Source organism: Lolium perenne, chromosome 3 (genome assembly GCF_019359855.2).
Source record: "Lolium perenne isolate Kyuss_39 chromosome 3, Kyuss_2.0, whole genome shotgun sequence".
In the NCBI taxonomy this organism is placed as follows: domain Eukaryota; kingdom Viridiplantae; phylum Streptophyta; class Magnoliopsida; order Poales; family Poaceae; genus Lolium; species Lolium perenne.
This window is the reverse complement of record NC_067246.2, coordinates 342,322,263-342,338,724: the sequence shown is the minus strand read 5'-3', so window position 1 is coordinate 342,338,724 and position 16,462 is coordinate 342,322,263.

Below are 16,462 nucleotides of genomic sequence, written 5' to 3'. Positions count from 1 at the left end.
GTTCCACCTAGCGAGAAATTCTGCCTGAGTTGAGGTAGAGAGCACCGCATCAACGCTCTCGGAGTCGACATGCTACTTCTCGTCCTCGCATGCCTTCGATGCCTTCGCACATAGATGGCATCTCCCGTTGGTGTTCAGCATTTGTTTCGTACCGGATAGGATGACGAAGTGGTGACGTGTGATACGACAAGTTCCCCTCCATTTCTTCTGCAGTTTTTCACCGGCGGGCCATTTTTTTTCCTTCAGCTATTTTACATTTCAGATATCACTCTTTATTTGTATCATTATGTTGCAATTATTTTTAAGTCATGTGTCATGTTCCCCTTGTTTATCCTGATAAGTCGTGCTTGCCTTCCATTACCTATGCTCCTTGTTTCATGTTTCGCAAGCCTCGTGAGTGTAGCGTACGGTAGATTGGGTTGTTTATCATGATATGTTATCGTGATATATATGCTAGGAGGCGGTTACATGTCACATCTATCAATAATGTTGGTCAAGTTAATCATGATAATTTGTTGCAACTAAAATTTGAGGTGGGATAATAGTTAATGCAAAGAAATCGGTGGGAGACACCTTTATCGACCACTTGTGCTCCCAAGGAGTCGAGCTCTTGTTATCTCTTTCGAGATTGAAAATTCTACCCGTACGTGGGGAAGTGGACCCTCATCAGCTACAAACTTACGCGTGCAACAACTACAAGGTTGTTAAGCAAGCTATGTGGTGATTACAATGATACCAATTTCCCTGAGGACTCTTAAGTTAAGGAGGGTGATGAGAATCATGAACCAAAGGAAACTGAGGAGAAACAAGACAAAAATGAAGATGGTGAAGCGGGGGGAGAGATAAAGCTGAATAGGAACATGTTTTGAGGACTTAACTATGTAAGTGTCCTAAAAATCCCCTCACCAAATACTTGTAAAGAAATCAAATGGGAGGGTCGGACAAAAACATTGTCTAGAGAATTTCTATACAAATGGGTTAGTTTGAATCTCAATATTGTTATTGGTGTGGGCAATCATAGTAGAAGATTAATCAGGAGAAGCCATCATCACTTTTGTTTTTCTTATGATAAAGGTAATATATAAATATAGCAAAGATACCAATTACACCTAGCATATGCACATACTAGATGTCCAAAGATAGTGATACACACAGTCAATAAAAAATAAAAATAGAGAGAAAAAGAAAACAAAGGCCTTGTCGCGGTGATGAATCACTCGCAAGCACACTATCGACCACCGAAGACAACACCCGTACTACAACCTACCTTCTCACAAAAGCGAAGTCTCCAAAAAGGGGACAAAACACAAGCAGTTATTGTTGCCCGAACAAAGATCTTGGGTTTTCACCCTAGAGAAACCCGAGTTTCAAAACAATGTCTTCAGCAAGACCATTGTCAGGTACAACCAATTAAGGCTAGAATATGGGTTTTCACAGTGGAAATCGTGGCTCGGTACTCTAGGGGCGCCATCAAGAATGAAATCCACTTGTGTTGCCACCCCCGCTTGCCAATTCTTCTACTGCAATTCGCCACACACCCGACATAGAGGAAGAAGGTATGTAACATTTTCTTCATCGCAACTAGGACCCTCTCCATCATTACCAACCTCTGATCGTAGCCTCCATGACTTTCTCTGCCTCCGCTAGTTCCATGGAATTCTATTTTAAGACGTGCCCCATATCTTCAAAAAAAGGTGAAGCTTCTCGCATCGCCCAAATGACGCCAAATTATCTAAATATAAAGACGCACATAGCCGCTCGATTCTGCTGAAGATGACTAATAGCGCCCTACGCCAAACCGTGAAAACTTCCGAGCAGAAGACCGGAAATCGTTGGTGGCCAAATCGAGGAGGCTAACATGAAGTAGATCATCGTCAATGCTGCTCGAAGAACAACTTTATTCGAGGCTAGGTCAGAAGCCCATATGCTACCGGCCAGCTCCTAGCGGTACCAGTCGCCGGAATCACCAACAGCCCATAGCCTAGGCTGGCAGATCGAGAATGCGACCCTGGCCGCCATGCCCGCAAGAACCATAGCGTTGCGGTGGAGAATCAGACTACTGTCAGGTCGATTGCTGATGGCAGCGCTATGCACCGGCCATGGCAGAATCCTTGGTGTAGCAGTTGCAGCCCAAGAGCCCATATGCCCGACGCCTGCCCTCAAGGAACAATTATGCAAAATCCTTGCCAATTCTTCAAATGAAAGGGAGGTTTTCTTTACTAAGGATTCTTTGGGGCCATAAGTGTAGAAAAGAACATTTGGAAGCTATTAGGATGGAGAGGCCAAGGCAGATGATAGGAAGGGAAAAAAAGGTTTGCCAGTGGATAACTTGGGCACTTGTAATTCTTCTGAGGAGATGGAATCAGTTGGTGATGAATTAAAAATATAGTCGGAGATCAGCTTTGTCTTCGAAAGTATTACATATAATTTCATGATATCATGTACGTAAGGCCCGAGTTTTTGTCCCGAGTGGAGGGTCAATGGACCTACAAGGCCGGAAGAAATATAGGCCTGAACCCTTACGTAGTATGCCATTTGCCTGCACATCTAAATATACTGGTGTTGTTGGTCATTTACAGAACACGACGGATGATGATGCTTCTTGATGGAAACATTGCTCAGTTTGTTGATGAAATTAATAACCATACCGCATGGAAGTCATGGTCTATCCTAATGAACTTAAAATGTGTCAGATACATTTGTACACTATCCTTATGAATGTAAAATATGCGTGATACATTTAGGCCATTTTTCCTAGCAATCAATTTTCTCTCTGCAATTCTTGCGGAACTTCTTTGAAATACAAAAATATTATGTCTTGAAATTTAGCATGTCCTTATAAAAGTTTAATATTATGAAGATTCCGAAGGTATAGCAAGAAGAAGAAGCAAAATATCAAATTCATGAAATGCGACATTGAAAATAAGATCTCATGTCATGTTGGCTGTAATATGGCTCGTGGTGAAAACATGTGCTAGGACTATTGGACATGAGTATGCTTACCCAACACATCACTTCATCTAACCTATTCTGATTTTTTTACCTGCCCAACATTATGGAGTCTGTGAGAATGGGGATGAATGGCGGCATTTTCAACATTGCCTGTGAAATCCAGTAATTTATATATAGTTCGATTTTCAGAGGTCCCCAAATGGCAGAAAGTGATAGGTGATTGTTTTGTTAGTGGTGAAAACCTTCATTAAGCTGTGGAGAGAAACAAGTGGCTTCAATTTATTTTCTCTCACCTCCCAAGATGTCATCTTCTAATTCATATTTTTTAAGTTACTGTGAATTTCCTGCTTGACTAGAGTCTTTTGAGATATTCATATCCTTGTGGGTGTAAGTTCTGCCCATGTCTCTATATGTATGGAAAACTACCTATCGGTCCGAACGGGAGACACATTCAAAATTGGAAGAAACCCTTGCCATCAGATTAGCAAAATATAGGCTATGTCCCTCGTGACATGATAAGCAAGACCCTCCTTGTTAGAATGCAGTCTTAGCTACTGAAATAATTCAGCGAGCTGAGTTAGTAGTAGGAAAAAACCAATCACATCGAAGTAACTAAAGAATGAAATATTTGCAGCAATTTCATTCCGGGTAACTCCCCAAGACAAAACAAAGATCTAATACGCAAGGAAATGGAGACGGTGTGAGCGAGTAAATAAATTACCATGGGAAACGGTGGCAGCGGGTAGTATCTCGTGTTGCTCGCGCTCCTCCATCTGCTGCAGCCTCCTCTGCATCTACTCGATCTCCTTCATACACCACCTTACTGAATGCTCATGAGCACTGGACAACATTACGCCACGTGCTCGAACCATCAAAACACGAGGCAATATTACATTCTGAATTAATTGGGGAGGAGACGTTGGGTCCATTACCACCACTCGTTGTGTCCGGAGGAAGGGTGGATCTCGTCATCCTCGATGGATGAGGTGTGATTGCCCATACCCGTGGGCATCTCACTGCCGCCGCAAGCGCTGGTTTGTGTGGTGCTCCCATGGGCTGCAACGCTCCATCGGCACAAAGTCGCTGGACGACGGAAGCGAACAGTGCACTTCCGCTAAATCTATGAGGTGATGCGCCAGTCACGACCTGTTAGCGTACCATGCCCAAGTCGGAAAGCTTATTAGAATGGGTGCACTATTGCTTCCGTGAATTTTTTTTTGATCGATGAACATGTCAATTGGCTATTATTTTTTGAAACCGAGGCAAAATCTTTGCCTCATTCATTAATTAAGAAGATATGCCCAGTTTTTATGAGAAAATCGAATGAAAACCTATAACGATAAATCGAAGCCAACACAAAGAGCGCATCCACACTCACTCACGTCGAAGCCTAGCAGAGAACCAAACAACATGGCCAAAACCATTCTAGCCAACACAAGAGACTGTCAATTGGACCTTATTTAACTGGGCACATTCATTAATTAGTTATTGGATTGAATCTTATTTACATGTATATAGCTTACTCTAGGAATCAGTGATGGTGAATTTTAAGCATTCTGCATTACCACCCGCTGATCAACGTACTTTACATCACAACTAGTTTTATCTACAGTATGACTAATTACGGTAGGATCAAAGAGAGATTAGAAAAAACAGTGAGCGTGCATGTGGGGACAACACATGATCTGCATTGCGATCTAAGTTATAGTTGACTAATCATTTTAGATGTGTCAAGAACACAACTTCTTCTTTTCATTAGACTTGCATAAAATTAGTCACTTACACTAGAACACGGCAAGGCACACGTCTAAGCTAATTATACACAGATATAGAAAGTGTCGTGGAGGGCGGACATGTGAAAAGGCAAGTATATAATCTTATCAGTTAGAGTGAAGAGCAAGTATGGATGACGTGTGATATCTATTCATTGTCAAAAAAAAAGTCTGCTCTCTATTATAGTATGTTGATTTTCAAATGAGCTCATACATACATGATACATGTGCCAGGAGATCTTCCTTTTGTTGGATAATTAGGCACAATTTTCATGATTAATTCCATAATATAAAACATGATGACAGCAACTACTAACATGTGAAACTCGAACATACTAGATGCATTAATCAACATGAGTAGCAGCAACACAAACGGTAAAGCATCCATCGCTAAACAGATCGAGATATGTCGCACGTACCGATCTGGTGGAGGTGGAGGTGGCGGTGGAGGTGTAGCAGATGATGTCGCAGCAGTAACGTTGTTGATGACAACGTTGTGGACGACAAGGGCGACGGGTCGAAGTAGACGGCGTTGAAGACGACGGTAGGCAGCACCGCCCGACTTGGACGGAAGGCGACCCGTGATGAAGAACTTGAGCAGTCGCGCAGAGCGCTTCCCAAAAACCTAATTCGCCCTCTCCCGTACAGGATCGCAAGGACGAGCGGTTCCGGAGACCTGCTCTCCTGTTCGCTGATGCACGTCGGCGCACGGGATGGAGTAGGCTACGATGGCGGCGCAAGCAGAGAGAGGTGGCAAAACCCTAACTCGTGTATTAGATGTGTTTCTGCGGTAGCCAGGCAAGAGATTATATAGGCTCAGGAAACCCTAGGCAACGTGGGCCAGGCCACGTCGCACGCACGTTTTGAGTCGGTTACAGATAGCCCACGGTCCGGGAGCGACCCGAACCGACTAACTGCGACGCGTCCGTCTAGGACTCTGTTCGTTTTCCTGAGCTGCAAAAAGTAAGAAAAGTCTCGGCTCGAGGCTCAATCCACTCACCACGAGCGCGGCGCGCGCGTCGTGACGTGTCGTGTCGAGTCGTGTCGAGTAGAGTCGAGACGAGTCGAGCGAGGAGGAGGAGGAGCGCGCGTGAACCACTCCTATTCTTAGTCACTTACTAGTGGTGGAACAACCCACCTTATAAGGTGGTCTAACTTCCTCCCAACTTTCCATGTGGGACTAAACTTCCCACCTCTTGCCACTCCCTAGTGAGCTGCCACCAACTTGGGCTCAAACTCACAAGGCTGTCACTATGTGGGCTTTGAGATTTATAGGAAAATCTGAAATCTACTATGGGCCACTTAGTGTGGACCCAATATTTCAACAATCCCCCACCAGATCTCAAATCCCCATTTAGAGATTTACCAATACTCGCTGCTTGTTTATATACCAGTGTTTCAGCGGAGACTGTTAAGTTGAACTTCCGCCTAGAACCTTAAGCTACATCCATTCACACTTGAACAATGGACTAAGCCTTGAATTGCAAGTTTAGCGTGAACAGGGTTTCACTCAAAGTCATAACCAGTACATGGCTGCCAGTAGCCTACCCCACGGGTGAAGCATATGCGTCATACTTCGTGGTCTCTTCATGAGTTTACTAGAGATCACCCAAATCTCATAGATTGCGACGTTTAACAATCGGACTCATATAGGTGTGTTATTTCAAGAATGCTCTGTAGGACAGCATCTTTGCTAAAATAGCCATCATAAACACATTAAGGCTTGTTGCCAACCTGCCTTACAGCAATTGAGAGTTGTGCATCTTCACATAGAGAGGGTTACATAATACTCTCCTCAATTAAACCACTAGTTTGTTTTTCCCAGGTCCTAATTCACGGGATCTCCGATCACAAAGGTTGGGTTACCACTATGGCGTAACATCAACGGGTCTCAAACCCATCTCCCTCGATGCACTTTCTATCACATTACGTGATAGTCCCTTTGTAAAGGGATCTGCCAGGTTTTTGTCTGTTTGAATATACGTAACAGTTATTACTCCGGAGTTTCTCAATTTCCTGACAGACTTCAAACGTCTCTTGATGTGTCTTGATGACTTCGCGTTATCCTTATAATTGTTCACTTTGACAATTACAGTTTGATTGTCACAATTCAAAAGGATTGCCGGAACAGGTTTTTCAACCACAGGCAAGTCCATCAAGAGCTCACGCAACCATTCTGATTCAACAGTGGTTGTGTCTAAAGCAGTAAGTTCTGCTTCCATAGTTGACCTCGTCAATATGGTTTGCTTGCAAGATCTCCATGACACTGCGCCACCTCCAAAGGTAAATACATACCCACTTGTGGCGTACAGGTCAGCTACATCTCAGATCCAATTCGAATTACTATATCCTTCAAGCACAGCCGGGTGCCCCGAATAGTGAATCCCATAACTCATTGTACCACATAGGTAGCGCATGACCCTATCAAGTGCATGCCAATGATCAGTACCCGGGTTTGACATGAACCTACTCAACTTGCTAATAGCAAAAGAGATGTCGGGTCTAGTCGCGCTCGCTAAGTACATGAGTGAGCCAACAATCTGAGAGTATCTCAGTTGATCTACGGCAATCCTCCGGTTCTTGCGTAATGTCACACTGGGATCATAAGGTGTTGGAGAAGACTTGCTATCAATATAGCCGAACCGGCTCAAGATCTTCTCAACATAATGGGATTGCGTTAGAGTAATCCCACTCTCGTTCTTAATAAGCTTGATGTTCAGAATCACATCAGCTTCTCCCAGATCTTTCATATCAAAACACTTTGACAAGAAAGACTTGACTTCGTGTATTACTTTCATGTTTGTACCAAATATCATAATATCATCTACATACAAACACAATATAAAACCTTCGCCCCCACCATGGCGATAGTAAACACACTTGTCAGCCTCATTGACAACAAAGCCTACAGAAGTTAAAGTTCTGTCAAACTTCTCATGCCATTGCTTAGGTGCTTGTTTTAGGCCATATAAAGATTTCAACAACTTGCACACCTTTCTTTCTTCACCTTTTACTACAAACCCATCAGGCTGATCCATATAAATTTCCTCTTCCAACTCTCCATTAAGGAAAGTTGTCTTTACGTCCATTTGATGAACGATAAGACCATAGGAGACAGCCATGGACAGTAGTACTCGAATGGTGGTAAGTCTAGCGACAGGTGAATAGGTGTCGAAGTAATCTTCGCCTTCTCTCTGTGTGTAGCCTTTAGCTACAAGCCGCGCCTTGTACTTCTCAATAGTACCATCAGATCTTAGCTTCTTCTTAAACACCCATTTGCAGCCTACAGGCTTGCATCCATGGGGTCGTTCTGATAGCTCCCAAGTTCCATTAGAAAGAATCGAGTCCATCTCATTATGGACGGCTTCTTTCCAGTCATCTGCATCTGGAGATGCATATGCCTCTGCAATGGACGTGGGAGTATCATCCACAAGGTACACAATGAAGTCATCACCAAAGGATTTTTCAATCCTCCGTCTCTTGCTCCGTTTAGGAGCTTCATTGTCATCCTTCTCAGTAACATTCTCATGTGATTGTTCAAAATACTCATTAGATGGACTAGACTCAGGAATTATCTCAGTAGAAATTCTAGCAATGCTATGCATATCTTTCATAGGAAACATGTTCTCAAAAAATGTTGCATCATGAGATTCCATAATAGTATCAACATGCATATCAGGTACCTCAGATTGAACTACTAAAAATCTATAGCCTATACTCCGCGGAGCATAACCTAGAAAGATACAATCCACTGTCTTTGGTCCGAGTTTGCGCTTCTTAGTAATTGGAATATTGACTTTCGCCAAACATCCCCACGTGCGCAAATACGAAAGTGATGGTTTTCTCCCAGCCCACTCCTCGTAAGGGGTTTTATCTTTATTCTTGTTAGGAACTCTATTCAGGACATGACATGAAGTCAATAAAGCCTCCCCCCACCATGCCTTTGATAAACTAGCAGTGGCTAACATGGAATTCACCAAGTCAGTCAGCGTGCGGTTTTTCCTCTCGGCAACCCCGTTTGACTGGGGCGAATAGGGAGGCGTCCTCTCATGAATAATGCCATGTTCCTCACAGAATTAATCAAAGATTTTAGGAAAATATTCACCACCACGATCCGACCTAAGACGCTTGATCTTTCTCTCTAGTTGATTCTCAACTTCAGCCTTATAAATTTTAAAGTAGTCTAAAGCTTCATCTTTAGTTCGCAACAAATAAACATAGCAAAATCTAGTCGCATCATCAATCAATGTCATGAAATATCTCTTTCCACCTTTTGTCAACACACCATTCATCTCGCATAGATCAGAATGTATGAGTTCTAGAGGTGCCAAGTTTCTCTCCTCGGCCGCCTTGTGAGGCTTCCGGGGTTGCTTTGATTGCACACAACTATGGCACTTAGAACCTTTGGCAATGGTGAAATTCGGAATCAAACTCAAACTGGATAGCCGAGACATTAAACCAAAATTAATGTGACATAAACGAGAATGCCAAACACTGGTATCATCACTAACATTGCCACAAATATGGTTCACAGACTTATTACTGAAATCAGAAAGCGAAAAGCGGAACAAGCCTCCGCACTCATAGCCTTTACCAATAAATTGTCCAAACTTGGAAACAACTACTTTATTCGACTCTAAAACAACCTTAAACCCATCTCTGCATAGAAGGGAGCCGCTAACGAGATTCTTGTTCATAGTAGGGACATGCTGCACGTTCCTCAGCTGCACGATCTTCCCCGAAGTGAACTTCAGATCTACCGTGCCAACACCACGAACAGAAGCATGTGACCCATTCCCCATCAAGACGGAAGAATCCCGGGCGACCTGGTAAGAAGTGAACATGGATATGTCAGCACACACATGAACATTAGCACCTGTATCAATCCACCAACATGGAGATTGAAATACCGAAAGAACAGTAAAGAGATTACCGTACCCATCAGCATTGCTAGCGGTCACCGTGTTGACTTGCCTCGCCTTTTTCTTGCAGTCTGCCCTCTCTGGACAATCCTTAGAAAAGTGGCCAGTCTCTCCACAGGTAAAGCAGCTCAGATCTGCTTTGTTTATCATCTTCTTCTTCTTGAAGGTTGTAGTCTTCATAGGCTTATTGAAGGAGGGCTTGTTATTCCCTTTATTCTTGCTGTAGGGTTTCTTCTGCACCATGTTGGCGCTAGACTGACCCTCTCCTTTCTCAGTAGTATCCTTAGCCCGAGCTTTCTCCTCAACATCAAGAGACGCTATCAGATTTTCAACTGATATCTCCTGTCTCTTGTGTTTGAGAGTTGTGGCAAAGTTCCTCCATGAAGGGGGCAACTTAGCGATGATGCATCCAGCCACAAACTTGTCAGGTAAGGCACACTTAAGGAGTTCAAGCTCTTTCACAATGCACTGTATCTCATGAGCTTGTTCGACTACAGAATGGTTGTTCACCATCCTGATGTCGTGGAAGCTCTCCATGATGTACAGTTCACTGCCAGCATCGGTTGCACCGAATTTAGCATTCAGTGCATCCCAGAGCTCTTTACCATCTGTTATGTGCATGTACACATCACACAGACGATCAGCAAGAATACTCAGAACGCATCCGACAAAGAGAGTATTGTCTTCCTTGAACTTGTTCTGATCTTGGTCAGATATAGTTCCTTCAGGTAAGCCATTACTAACTTGGAATACTTTCAGATGAGTAAGCCAGAGCGTGGCCTTAATCTGCCACCTCTTAAAGTGCACACCGGTAAACTTATCCGGCCTCAGTGCATCAGCAAAACCAGCCATAGTTAACTCAGGAAATTGCCTACAATTAGGTTTTTGGATTGTTGGATAATTAGGCACAATTTCCATGATTAATTCCAGAATATAAAACATGATGACAGCAACTACTAACATGTGAAACTCGAACATACTAGATGCATTAATCAACATGAGTAGCAGCAACACAAACGGTAAAGCATCCATCGCTAAACAGATCGAGATATGTCGCACGTACCGATCTGGTGGAGGTGGCGGTGGAGGTGTAGCAGATGATGTCGCAGCAGTAACGTTGTTGATGACAATGTTGTGGACGACAGGGGCGACGGGTCGAAGTAGACGGCGTTGAAGACGACGGTAGGCAGCACCGCCTGACTTGGATGGAAGGCGACCCGTGATGAAGAACTTGAGCAGTCGCGCAGAGCGCTTCCCAAAAACCTAATTCGCCCTCTCCCGTACAGGATTGCAAGGACGAGCGGTTCCGGAGACCTGCTCTCCCGTTTGCCGATGCACGTCGGCGCACGGGATGGAGTAGGCTACGATGGCGGCGCAAGCAGAGAGAGGTGGCAAAACCCTAACTCGTGTATTAGATGTGTTTCTGCGGTAGCCAGGCAAGAGATTATATAGGCTCAGGAAACCCTAGGCAACGTGGGCCAGGCCACGTCGCACGTACGTTTTGAGTCGGTTACAGATAGCCCACGGTCCGGGAGCGACCCGAACCGACTAACTGCGACGCGTCCGTCTAGGACTCTGTTCGTTTTCCTGAGCTGCAAAAAGTAAGGAAAGTCTCGGCTCGAGGCTCAATCCACTCACCACGAGCGCGGCGCGCGCGTCGTGACGAGTAGAGTAGAGTAGAGTCGAGACGAGTCGAGCGAGGAGGAGGAGGAGCGCGCGTGAACCACTCCTATTCTTACTCACTTACTAGTGGTGGAACAACCCACCTTATAAGGTGGTCTAACTTCCTCGCAACTTTCCATGTGGGACTAAATTTCCCACCTCTTGCCACTCCCTAGTGAGCTGACACCAACTTGGGCTCAAACTCACAAGGCTGCTACTATGTGGGCTTTGAGATTTATAGGAAAATCTGAAATCTACTATGGGCCACTTAGTGTGGACCCAATATTTCAACACCTTTGAGCAGGTAAAGACAGCTACACATGATGGAAACGCGTGTACAAACACGCTACCTAGCTTAGTACCAGGTAGGGGCGCTAGCCACCCTACAGGCCCTACTCCAAATTGGAATTCTTTTAGCAACGCAGCCGGGAGCACTTCTACACTGGTTTTTGTTTTGAACGAATAAGAACTCAAACTCGTGTCCATGAGGATTTGAATCTTGTTGGGTACTCGTACATTAACTCGCCGAGCCAACTGAGGTAGGCTCACTTGCTCAAACAGGAATATTCATGGAATATATTAGTAATTTTGTTAGATTATTAGGCAATTTCCGTGTGAGTTTAATTACCGAAAGCAACATTACAGATGCACAAGCATACTTAACCATACTCATCAGACTAAGCACATGCATCAGATCTGAACATGGAACAAGTAGCAGTGCAAGGTATGAGAGGAAAAGCACGTACATCGCGACCGGGAAGGTCGCACCAGCAGCAGCACCACCACCATGGGTATTGTTGATGTCGCCCATGGTGTAGTCGGATCTGTCGATGAAGCAGCCGGGTCGTCGAAGAAGAAGACGAACGATGAGCGACGATCGCGCCGAGACGCTCCCCAAAAACCTTATCGCCCGTCTCCCGGTGCAGGATCTCAACGGACGGAGTTTCGGAGGCCTGCTCTCCCGGACGGCTGTGCACGCAAATGCCGGGATGGGGAAGACTAGAGAGTAGCGCAGCAAAAGGAACTTCACGAGAGAGAGAGAGAGAGAGATCTGAGAGCTCTGTTTCCAGATCTAATCGACTCCTTGTATAGCCTGGGAGGAAGCCGACCCGACCGCGTTGACACGCGTAGGAAGCCAGGGACACGCGGCGAGCATGCACATGCAGGCCGACACGTACCCAACACAGTTGGTGCACCAAGCAAAAATTTAGGCTTCCTTGAATGTGTCTCGAACTCGAACTCGAGTCACGAAACGCGACGTGCGTGCGTGACGTGCCGAGCCGAGACGGGCGGGCGGAGGAGGAGGAGTGCGCGAGGGCTCTTTCTATTCTCACTCACTTGGAATGACTAGAACAGCAGCCCTTATATACCACTCCAACTCTCTCCCAACTAGCAATGTGGGACTAAACTTTGTCCCCCAAGGCTGTCCCAAGCTGCCAACGTGATGGGCCTTGAGATTTCAGGAATTGTAGACTACATGGGCTGCCTTACTGGGCTGCAGCCCATCTACATTCAACAATCCCCCACCAGATCTCATATGCACATCAGATGACACATTAGTTCCGTTCACTGTTTAATATACCTGCACTTCGGTGGAGACTGTTAAGTTGAACTTCCACTTAGGCAAGGCGCTACGCTTGACTACAACTGAACAATGGACTGAGCCTTGAATTGTCAGTCTTTGTGCAGCAAGTTTCGCTCAATGCCGGCACGGTACTAGGCTACCATAGCCTTCCCCTCGGGTGGAGCTTATAAGTCATACTCCTCGGCCTTTCATGAGCTTACTAGAGATTCACCCAAATCTCCCACACTATGACCAGTAGTGTCACTCATATAGGTGTGTTCTTCAAAGATCGCCCTGTAGGACAGCGTCTTCGCTAATTAAGAGCCGCTCAGAACACATTAAGACATCGTCAACCTGCCTTACAGTAGCTATGAGAGAATTGCATCTGCAGCGGAGTGGGAGTATTATATTTTCTCTCAACTCAGTTACTCCGGTTTGTTTTCCCAGGTCCTACTTCACGGAATTTCCGATCACATAGGTTGGGTTACCCCCTCGGCAACTCAAGTGGGTCTCAAACCCATCTCCATCGATGCAAGGTCTATCATATTTCTTGATAGTCCTTTTGTGAAAGGATCTGCCAGATTTTTAGCACTTTGGACATAGTCCAATGCTATCACTCCGGAGTTCTTCAGTTTTCTGACAGACTTCAATCTCCTCTTGATATGTTTGGAACTTTTCATATTATCCTTAGAACTTTTCACTTTGACAATCACAGTTTGATTATCACAGTTCATGAGGATGGCCGGTATTGGTTTTTCAACCATAGGCAAGTCCATCAAGAGCTCACGAAGCCATTCCGCTTCGACAGTAGCTGTATCTAATGCTGTGAGTTCTGCTTCCATAGTTGACCTCGTTAAGATGGTCTGCTTGCAAGACTTCCAGGAAACAGCGCCACCACCAAGAGTGAAAACATATCCACTTGTGGCTTTCATTTTAGCATCAGAAATCCAATTGGAGTCACTATACCCTTCAAGTCCTCTTGGATACCCGGTATAATGAATTCCATAACTCATGGTTCCCTTTAGATAGCGCATCACTCTCTCAAGAGCATGCCAATGATCATCTCCCGGGTTGGCCACAAACCGGCTAAGTTTGCATACAGCAAACGAGATATCAGGCCTCGTAGCGCAAGCTAAATACATGAGTGAACCAATGATTTGAGAGTATCTCAATTGATCTCTAGTTGCCTTTTCATTCTTTCGAAGCAAGACACTAGGATCATAAGGTGTGAGAGAAGATTTGCAATCGGCATAGCCAAATCTGCTCAACACCTTCTCAACATAATGAGATTGCACAAGTGTAATCCCATTATCCTCATCTCTCAAAAGCTTGATGTTCAGTATAACATCAGCTTCTCCAAGATCTTTCATCTCGAAACACTGAGATAGGAAGGTTTTTACCTCCTCAATCACTTTGAGACTTGTCCCAAAAATTAGTATGTCATCCACATACAAGCATAGGACAACTCCCTCACCCCACCATGGCGGTAATACACACATTTGTCGGCTTCATTGACAACAAAGCCCACAGATGTCAAAGTTCTTTCGAACTTCTCATGCCATTGTTTGGGTGCTTGTTTAAGACCATACAAAGATTTCTTTAATTTACACACCTTTCTTTCTTGACCTTGTAGTACAAAACCATCAAATTTGTTCCATGTAAATTTCCTCGTCCAACTCTCCATTTAGGAAAGCCGTCTTAACGTCCATTTGATGAACGAGAAGACCGTGTGAGGCAGCCAATGACAGTAGTACTCGAATTGTGGTCAATCTCGCTACAGGTGAGTAGGTATCGAAGAAATCTTCGCCTTCCTTTTGGGTATAGCCTTTGGCTACAAGCCGAGCCTTGTACTTCTCAATAGTACCATCAGCTCGAAGCTTCTTCTTAAATACCCATTTACATCCTACAGGTTTGCACCCATAAGGACGCTCAGATAACTCCCAAGTTCCATTAGCCAAGATGGAATCCATCTCGCTTTGAACCGCTTCCTTCCAGTAGTCTGCATCAGGAGATGCGAGAGCTTCTGAAACGGTAGTGGGAGTATCATCCACAAGATACACAATGAAATCATTACCAAAAGACTTTGCAGTCCTTTGTCTCTTACTCCTTGTGGGAGCTTCATTGTCATCTTCATCAGAATCTGAACTCTCATCATCAGATTCCTCATCAGACTCCATAGGAGTTCCATGTATTGGATCAGATTCCCAACTAGACATGCCATGCATATCTCTCATAGGAAATATATCCTCAAAGAATGTAGCATCTCTTGATTCAAAGATGGTGCCAACATTCATGTCATCCACTCCAGATTTCACCACAAGAAATCTATAAGCAATGCTATGGGCAGCATAGCCAAGAAAGACACAATCCACGGTTTTTGGTCCAAGCTTTCGCTTTTTGGTGATTGGCAAATTCACTTTAGCCAAACAGCCCCAAGTTCGTAGGTAGGAGAGTGTTGGTCTTTTCTTTTCCCATTCCTCATAAGGGGTAATCTCTTTATTCTTGGTTGGAACACTGTTTAGGACATGACACGAAGTCAATATAGCCTCCCCCCACCATTCCTTGGATAAACCCGAAACATCTAACATGGCGTTAACCAAATCTGTTAGAGTACGGTTTTTCCTTTCCGCAATCCCATTGGATTGTGGGGAATTGGGAGGCGTCCTCTCATGGATTATACCATGTTCCGCACAGAATAAATTGAACTCATTAGAAAAGTACTCTCCACCACGATCGGACCGAACCCTTTTTATCTTTCTTTCAAGTTGATTCTCAACTTCAGCCTTATAGATTTTAAAGAAATCAAGAGCCTCATCTTTAGTTTTGAGGAGATACACATAACAGTACCTAGTGGAATCATCAATCAAAGTCATGAAATATTTCTTTCCACCTTTTGTCAACTCACCATTCATCTCACATAGATCTGAATGTATGAGCTCTAGTGGTGCCAAGTTTCTTTCCTTCGCAGGTTTGTGAGGCTTGCGAGGCTGCTTTGCTTGCACACAAGCATGGCACTTAGAGCCTTTGACAAAGGTGAATTTCGGAATTAAACTCATATCAGCAAGCCGCGTCATACAACCGAAATTAACATGACAAAGTCGTGAATGCCAAACATTAGTTTCATTAACATTAGTGCTTACATGGTTCACAACATTATCACAGAAGTCTTGTAGAGAGAAACGCAACATTCCCTCACACTCATATCCCTTTCCAACAAAAGTTCCATACTTAGACAGTACAACTTTATTGGACTCAAACACCAACTTAAACCCATCTTTCATAAGACGGGAGCCACTAACGAGATTCTTCTTGATAGAAGGGACATGCAGCACGTTCTTCAGTTGCACGATCTTTCCCGAAGTAAACTTCAGATCTACCGTGCCAACACCACGAACAGTAGCATGTAACCCATTCCCCATCATTACTGAGGAACCTCGGGCCTGATAAGAGGTAAACATGGAGATGTCAGCACACACATGAACATTAGCACCTGTATCAACCCACCATTCCGTGGGCTGAAACACCGAAAGAACAGTAGGTAACATATTACCATACCCTGTAGTTCCTTCCTCTGTGTTGCCAATGACCAT